Here is a 9,316-nt window from a genome sequence, read left to right as displayed (position 1 = left end):
TTAAGAGTGAAAGTGCATGCTAGAGCGGTTTGAATTTTCAAAAAGCTCAAGAAACCGACTTTAACAATGACCCATCTTTTATACAATATTAACAAAATCACTCCTTTATGTTAACATGCCCCCCAAAAAGAGCTAATCTTTAACCACAGAATCGATTCAGAGAGAGCGAGAGAGAGAGAGTGAGGGAGAGTGAGAGAGAGAGAGAGTGGGGGGGGGGTGTCAGCAAGCGGAGATCATATGTCAGGTCCACTGTGGTCCATTTGGCCTGGAGACAGCTGCAGCCACAACTGACAAATCCAGAGGGGCCCCTTCCTCCATAGGCACCGGGAAAGCACCGGGAATTAACCAATGTCTCAGCTCTCCTCTCCTTGGGGAACCACTCTCTCTTTAGGAGGGAGGCAAGAAAGCGGAGGAGAGGTTCATGGCTGGTTCCCAGTGCCTCCACTGATACCTCTGTTCCACATGACTCCCCCTTCATAATCCCAAGGCACGACAAATCCCATGGACCCAGGAGGCACAAAACTTCACTCCAGTCCCCTTTTCCTTGCTCCATGTCTCTTCCTCTCCCTCTCCCCATCCTCTGAGGTGTCCTCCCCCCACCCCCTTTACATCGGGCTATGTTGCCTTTTTTTTTTGTGTGGTTTGTTCACGTGCATTTGCGTGTGTGTGTGCGTGTCACAGAGACTTTGTGCTGGGGGACCGTGTCTGTGTGTGGGGGGGGGGGGAGTGTTGGAGGTAGGGGTTTGTAGGGGTGGGAGGGGGTGCAAGTGTGAACAGCTGTGATGAATGGTTGACTCAGGCAAGATAATGCAGTCATGCCGTTAGCGCTGGACATGGCTGACACGTGTGTGTGTGTGTATGTGTGTGTTCTTGTTCATTTGTATGTATGTGTGTGTGTGTGTGTGTACAAAAATCAGCCAAAAAATTAAAATGCACTGACAGGGAAGTGAATAACATTGATTATCTCATTACAGTGACACCTGTCAAGGGGTGGGCTGTATTTGGCAGCAAGTGAACAGTCAGTTCTTGAAGTTGATGTGTTGGAAGCAGGAAAAACAGACAAGTGTAAGGACCTGAGCGACTTTGACAAGGGTCAAATTGTGATGGGTAAACAACTCGATCAGAGGATCTCTAAAATGGCAGGTCTTATGGGGTGTTCCCAGTATGCAGTGGTCAGCACCAACCAAAAGTGGTCCAAGAAAGGACAACCGGTGAACCGGTGACAGGGTCATGGGCGCCAAGGCTAAATTCTGCACATGGGGAGCGAAGGCTAGCCCGTCTGGTCCGATCCCACAGAAGAGCTGCTGTAGCTCAAATGGCTGAAAAAGTTAATACTGGCTATGATAGACAGGTGTCAGAACACACAGAGCATCACAGCTTGCTGCGTATGGGGCTGCGTTGCTGCAGACCGGTCAGAGTGCCCATGATGACCCCTGTCCACCACCGAAAGCACCTACAATGGACACGTGAGCGTCAGAACTGGACCATGGAGCAGTGGAAGAAGCAGCCCTGGTCTGATGGATCACGTTTTTTACATCACATGGACAGCCTGGTGCATGTTCATCGTTTACCTGGGGAAGAGATGGCACCAGGATGCACTATGGGAAGAAGGCAAGCCAGCGGAGGCAGTGTGATGCTCTGGGCAATGGGGAACCCTGGGTCCTGGCATTCATGTGGCACGCGCCACATACTTTGACAGGTAGCGACCACCTTAACATCGTTGCAGACCCAGGTACACCCCTTCATGGTGATGGCAGCGGCCTCAGGTGGTTTTAAAGTTTTGGCTGATCGGTGTAAACACTAACCTTGTGGGGACTAGCGGTCCTCATGGGGACCAAAGCCCGGTCCTAGTGAGGTCCTGGTTGAGGTTGGGTTACGGTTAGGGTCAGGCATGCATTGGTTATGGTTGAGGTTTGAGTTAGGCTGTCCACAATGAATGGAAGTCTATGCAATGTCCCAGTAAGGACGGCTGCGCAAACGTGTGTGTATGTGTGTGTGTGTGTGTGTGTGTGTGTGTGTGTGTGTGTGTGTGTGATGCTTTTAAACGAGCCACAGTCACAGTTCAAAGAGGTCTGCCGCTCGCTGGCAGAGCCCGGTCCCTGCTGTGCCTGTAAAAGAAGGAGAATGAAGCAGGTAAGGTGAAATGAATGAGAATGGGTACTGGGAACAAAAAAAAGAAAAAAAGAAAAGAAAGGCGGATGTGAGTGCAAAAATGGGGCCATCAGGTAAAAAGTATGTGTTGTGTGTGTGTGTGTGTGTGTGTGTGTGTGTGTGTGTGTGTGTGTGTGTGTGTGTGTGTGTGTGTGTGTGGTGATGGTGGGGGGGGGGCAGTAGCTAAAAGGGTGAGAAAGGTAGAGGGAGGGTTTGATGTTTGGAGAGGGAGTGCAGCAGGGGAGCTCATCGTAATGTATCTATTGAAGTTCGGGCCTCTGTGTTTGATACAGTACATCTGTTCCCCATTTCCCCCCGTTTCACCCAGCTGTGCACTCTCACGTGTACAGGAACAATAAGACCCGGCACCATAAATTCCCTCACTCCCTCGGCATCCATCTCCCTCAGCATCTATCTCTCTCTCTCTCTCTCTCTCTCTCGCTCTCACCCTCTCTTCCTCTTTCCCGGTTTTACGCGTGGACATGACGAGAGTCTCTCTCATCCCCTGCCCCCTCTCTCTACCCTGCCTCTTCTTTTGACAATACGGGGCTTTGCCTGCAACCCCCCCCCCCCTTCCCGGCCCCGATGTCTGCCTCAGATTGCTGACTCGGCTGAAACATCCGCATCGCAGACGCCCCACTGTAGGGTAAAGCGCAAATGAATTGATTTCTTTCCTCCTGAGGTTGGGGGTGATGGTGGGGAGGTCATTGCATCTTATGCGCTGTTTTCCGATGACCATCTCACGCACGCACGCGCACACACACAAACACACACACACACACACACACAAACAGACACTCCCCCATCATCTCCTCCACCCCCACGCCCGCTACACAGCAGCTAGCAGAGAGTGGAAGTATCAGTTGGCCCCCGGCAGGTCCGCTGGGGTCTGGGTGCGCGGTAAATGAAATATGGTAGCTGTCGCATTAGGAAATCCATTGAAGTTAATGAGGGCCGGTGTACTCGGCGGAGCCACATCTGCTGCTGGTTAGGCGCCAATCCCCCTCTCCCCTCTCCCATCCAGACACCACTATGGGGACTACAGTGGGGAGCGAAGGGGGCGAGGATGGGGGGGTGGTCTGGGATTGGAGCTTGGGGTGGGAGGTGGGGTTGATGCCGATGGAGAAACTGGACCTGGGGTATTGAGTGGTACCGGACAGCGGTTGGCCAGAGGACTGGCAAAGGAAACTGAGTGGCTCATAGGTCGTGACCCCTGGGTAATTCATAATGGTGGCTAGATAGAACATCGAGTAATGGATACGCGACTGTTATCAGGGCTATCAGCTGGCTAAGCTGTAGTAAAACCAAGGAAACCAGCTACACCCCACCCACGTACAACAACAACATATGGTATCGACCCGCCATCTGAGATTCTTTAGGATGTATGATGTTTCAGTACCCACCTCGATACTGCAGCTGGTTCCTTTGAAGGTCAACCAACATCACTAATAAAAGAATCAAAATCGTCTGAAATATTATTTGCTATAATGAGCTGTGAAGCAGAGCTTAGCAATTTGGAAGTATCAGCTATTGCAGTGTAATTGTGATGGCAGCTCAGATACACCAGTCTGGGTGCACACGAGTCTTCTGGGAAGGGGATCCACCATTAAATCAGCAACATTATACTATAACAGAGTCCCAGCATCAGATGGGGCAAAATGTATCTGAATAGGAATCCAATTGGGAGATTATGCAGAGAGCAACTGAATTAATAATGAGAAGAGAAGATTTGATTACTTGCAATTCCACACTGAGGCAATGATGGAGGATCAAAACAGACAAGACGTGTCAGGATAATACACAAAAACCTTCTGTAGCAGAGCTTTTTAGCCCACACTGGCCACCACGGGGTATCAGTACAGCAGAGGTTGTCTGTGGGGTGACAGGGTCAAAAGTTTAATGATAACTTATGCAAGTAACGGGGTGAATGAGTGAGAGAACTAGCGGTCCATTGACAGGTAGACAAATGGTTCAGAGCAGCCTTGAATGGCTTTTCACAGCTCTTTCAGAAAAGGCTGTGAGGGCTGGTGTGAGGGAACAGGGCTTTCTGGTTCAGACGGAGTCCAGGATTGCTTGTCTGGAGACAGAGAGTGATTGGGACGGCACAAATGGAATCTGATGACTCTCAAAACATTTTACTACAACGGATGTAGGTCGAACGGGATTCTCAAATTATTTTCAATTTTTGTTTGAATTTGCTTCAGGTACCAGAGGGGTGGTGTTGGCATCAGAACAAATCAGTTAGCTTCAGGTAACCTGTCAGTCACCGAAAAGTACGGAAATTTTACATTTAAATATTTACCTATGGGGGTAAAATGGTGATTGCTCAGCCTGAACGCAGCGTCCCAGATTTGAATCTGGCTTCAGGACTTTTGCTTGCTTCTTACTTCATCTCCGTGTTTCCTGTCTATCACTACTATCTTATCTTATAAAGGCTACAATGCCCCCCCCCCATGATCTACAGATGCACTGATATACCTGCCAATATTCAGTGTCAATTGATATAATTAACCATTTGTAACGATCAGAACTGGCCAACAACCAATGGTCATCTCCGATTGTGTCCTGTCAAGCAAAAGGGAAAACAAAAACATCAGGAATGCACCATGGGATGCATTCCTGAAAGAAATAAAGAAAAATGTAGGTTTGCATTACTTTAAAGCGGCTGTAGACAACTTTCAACCCCCCCCCCCCAGCATTTCCAAGTGTTTTTATTATTTGTGCTGCTGTGGTAAAGACAACCGGATCTGTTTATTAGCAGCCTGGCTACTGTCCAAAGCAAGAAACAACCGTAAGAATCCCAATTTGAATTCTGATCTCAGTGCTATGATAAAGGCAGAGTAAAACATCCGGTAGTATTAATAAGTAGGCAGGTTTTGTTACTTACTGATCCAGTAGAAATAATGCCAACTTAATGTCGGTTTGGAACCCTCTCAAGTCCCGGGTGTTGTATCGAACTCTGTTTCCCCGTGGAGATCTGTTTCCCCCTAGCCAGAGTTCGATACAACACCGGGACACTTTATTAACCTTAACCTAACCACAACCTAACGTGTATCTTAACCTAACGTGTATCTTAACCTAATCGTAACCGATAGCTAACCTGTTTCCATGCAAACGCTTTCATCTGGATAGGGGGAAACGGATCTCGACGGGGAAACAAGAGTTTGACACAAAACCAGAGCTCTCTCCATGGAGTGAATGCCCGTCGGAGATTCACTCCTGTTTTACCTGTTTCTGTCACTCCCTCTTAGCCTTCTTTGCCTCCTCCCTCTTAGCCTTCTTTTTCTCTTGCCGGGTAGAGTTTCCACTGTTACTTTGGTTGTTTCACCGTCTGCCATTTCCGCTACTGGGGATAAATACTGATAGCTACCAGGGAAAACAAAAGCACCATCCTCTTCCTGTTTTGGTTGCTCAATGGTTGACGCACTTCCTTTGTGCCATAAATCGAGCCTTAGTTTTCCCAGGAGACCGTACCCAGTGGCAGATAGAATTGCACAGTGAAAACGAGGCTTATAGGGAACCAATCTAAATGCCAATGGTGTCATAATTCTATAACCATTGCACTGTGCAGTCAGCATTTACATCATAATAAGTTAAAAAAGAAAAGTTGTCTATTGCCGCTTTAAAGTTGTGTAGTCAAAATGGTGTTTTTTAGAGTGGCAAGATTTCAAACAGTTGAACATAAAACTTCTGGAAGCCGAACCATATATTTTTTATTTTAATTATCGGGAAGTCAGTATCAGCTAAATCATACTGCTCCACCGTTAGTCAAGAAAATAAGCTTTCCCACCTTCATCCCACTATTTTACCTCTTCGTATGCCAAATCAAGCCAGCCTGCCACTCAAAACAGGTTAAGAAATGTCTCAGTTACAATCTGAAGACACCATGTTTTTGTATTAGTATGGGGGTGGAGATGCAATTAGAAGCAATCATGCACACAATGACAAAAATTCTGTGGCTTTTCAACAAAAGCGCACCATGAATCCTGGAAAATAAAAGTGTGGCGATTGAGATTGGGCTCAGACCTACCCAACGGGCGTTACAAAAGAGGTGAAGGAGCAGTCACTTAACCTTTCCCAAACCTCCGACAAAACCCCGCTTGGTCAGCACCCAGTAAGTTGTCTGGTCATTTGTCAACTACACTTCATCTTTGGCCAGCGTTCTCACTATGGACCCCACTGCCATCCATCTTCACCGTGCATTCTAAGTGTCTGTCCTCAGTGTGTGTTTCACGCCATTTGTCAATAGTTCAGAGTGCATCTTCAGCTATTCGTCTTCAGCAAGCATCTTAAGTGTGCATTCTTAGCGTCCATCCCGGGTCATTAGTGGTCAGCGTGCATAATGGATGAATGGGTGGGTGGCTATCTGTGTTATGCAGGGAAGAAGGGAGGGGGGGGTCCTCACCTCTTGTTTGTAGGTGAAAGACACGTTGATTATGTCACTTGGAGATAAAGAAATAAATATCCTGTCATCTTACAGATATAGCCATCCAGGTGCTTGTTAGCAACAGCTAACTTCCTGCTGCCACTAAGACGGAGTCTTTATGTGTGCTAACGTTACAGGGTTATTAATTGTTCACCATTTTGCAGTCTGGGAACATTAGAGAGAACCAAATCCGTTATCCATAGTCAGCGTGGCTGACATTGTGACAGGTTGAAAAAAAAGATCATAATAAATAATGTGATTTTGGAAAGCTGAACAATGCCTGGTTTGGAATGGGCTTCCCAAATTGGGAATGAATGTGAAAACTGTTCTCTTTTTTTGTTTTGTTTTCCCCTCCCTTTCTAATGGCTCAAACCTGCCCCCCCCCCGCATATATTTAAGTCGGTGACAATTCAGTTTAAGATTGTTTTTTTGATTTTGATTTAGGAGGCGGTAAGATGTGGCTCGCAGTACCTCGGTCCCATGTGTGTGTTCTGTCTGCATACTTGGCAGCGGATCAAGGTAAATGTGGTATGAGCAAAGGAGTGAGCTAAGCAAGGCGGTGGGGGGGGGGTGCATTTGAAAGAGTAAGAGAAAAAGAAAAAAGAGAGAGAAAGTGTTCAACAGAGAAGAGAGTTTGTAGCTCTCATTTGTGAACCTCGGCCCTGCGTTCATCGTCTGAAAACACTACTCCTCCCCTTCTACCTCAGCCTCCACACTAAACGAGGTTAATAAACTCAAGCCTTCACTACCATAACCGGCACCCCCTCCTCCAATCTCTCTCTCCTCTCTACCTCCACCTCGCTCTGCTCTCCTAAGCTGGCACTCCTCCACCTCCCCTCCTAAGACTTCCCTCCTTCCCTCTTTCATCTCAGCTGAAGCTCTTTCTTCCTCTTTTCCTCACCTCTTTTTTTTTATCGTCATTGTTGCAGGCGAAAGCTCTGGGATTTCCTCCCTCTATTTCCCAGGACAGAGCTGCAATTAGAGCTCAGGAGAGAAGAAGACCAGCTGTGCAGAGTCAGAGCTGGGTAGTGGGGACAGCAGGAAGATGAAGATGACAGCGCCTCTTAGTGGTAAGGACGTGAAACTGCGTACATCTGGCTGATTTTTTTTTTTTTTGACTTCACATTTTCAATATGGGCAAGGGTCAACATGACCAAACAGGAATTACAGACCATCATAATGAACAATGCGTTGTATTTTGACCCGGTGCGTCTCCGGTCCCCGTGTATTCAAACACGACCGAACACACTGTGGCAGGAACTAAAAGTGATACCAAGGAAATGTGAAGAATGCATCAAACAGCCTTGGGATGTTCTTATCTTAGTCAGCATGTGGACGGGGGGACATCCTAAAAGAGAAAAATATGCAATATGTGAACCTATAGATCACAAAAACATTATGGACCAAGTCAAGCAGCTGCAACCTGAATACACTCAGGAATGTTGTTAGGGCTAGGCAAAGATATCATGTACAATTGCATTGCGTCCATGCATGATAAAAGTTGTGGGCGTGTACCACACACATACTCACACACACACACACACACACACACACACACACACATAAATATGTGCTTGTTCACCTACACACCTGTAGCCCAAGGGCATAGACTCAGCAGAATTAATAAGAAACTTGTTGCCTTATTTTTTTAATATAAATTCTTTCTTTGTTGTTCTATGGTAAAGAGTGGTCACAGCCAAACAAAATGCCATGGAAAGCTGATCACAGAATAATATTTAAAGTGGGGTTTGTTTCCTTCCCTAAGTTTTCCCAGTGTGGTAAACCCCCTTTTTATTTGGTACTTCTTTTTAACAGTTTGCGACACAGGTCTGGTCGTAGCAATATAGCCGAGGGCCACCGAATGGTCTGCTGTGACTCAAGGCTCAAAACTGCAGCGCTCCCTTTAACATTAACTGCCCCCGTCTTGATGGGCAAACGCACAGGAATAATGGCGCCAGTAATGGTAACCTAAAGCAGATTAGAGCCCATCTAATTACATCCAGTTACTTTTTCTGCTGTCCTTCTATATACTTCAGGGACCACTGATGGGGCAATTTCAGAATAAATGACAATTTATATACAACAATGATTGGCGTGTTCATCCTTTATGTGCTGGTCTTGGCTGCGACTGAAATCTATCGAGGCGAGACTTCCGGTGGAGAGAGGAACGGAGTAGACGCGTTTGCCACGCTCTCCCACGACTTTCCAATCCATCCATCCATCCATCCATCCATCCAAACCGCTTATCCTGCTCTCAGGGTCGTGGGGATGCTGGAGCCTATCCCAGCAGTCATTGGGCGGCAGGCAGGGAGACACCCTGGACCGGCTGCCAGGCCATCACACAGGGCCGACACACACACAAACACACACATTCATACCTAGGGGCAATTTAGTACAGCTGATTCACCTGACCTACATGTCTTTGGACTGTGGGAGGAAACCGGAGCGCCCGGAGGAAACCCACTCAGACACGGGGAGAACACTTTTTAATAACCTGAACCCTAGTTTAATTTCTTATTTTTTTTTAGTAAGGACAGACGCCGTCTATAAACTGCACTATGGCATCCAAAACAAAACAAACTCAAAAAGAAGACGCCAAAAAAGACGACGATTCCACCGACGCTAAAGGCATTGTTAGCATGCAGACCCGCGCTGACTTCCCGGGAGAGCACCGCGAGTCTATGAACTATATCGAGGCCGTTATGAAACACACATAATTGGACGGGCACTCATTGAATG

This window comes from Lampris incognitus, chromosome 15 (genome assembly GCF_029633865.1).
Source record: "Lampris incognitus isolate fLamInc1 chromosome 15, fLamInc1.hap2, whole genome shotgun sequence".
In the NCBI taxonomy this organism is placed as follows: Eukaryota; Metazoa; Chordata; class Actinopteri; order Lampriformes; family Lampridae; genus Lampris; species Lampris incognitus.
Note: the sequence above shows the minus strand (reverse complement) of the source record.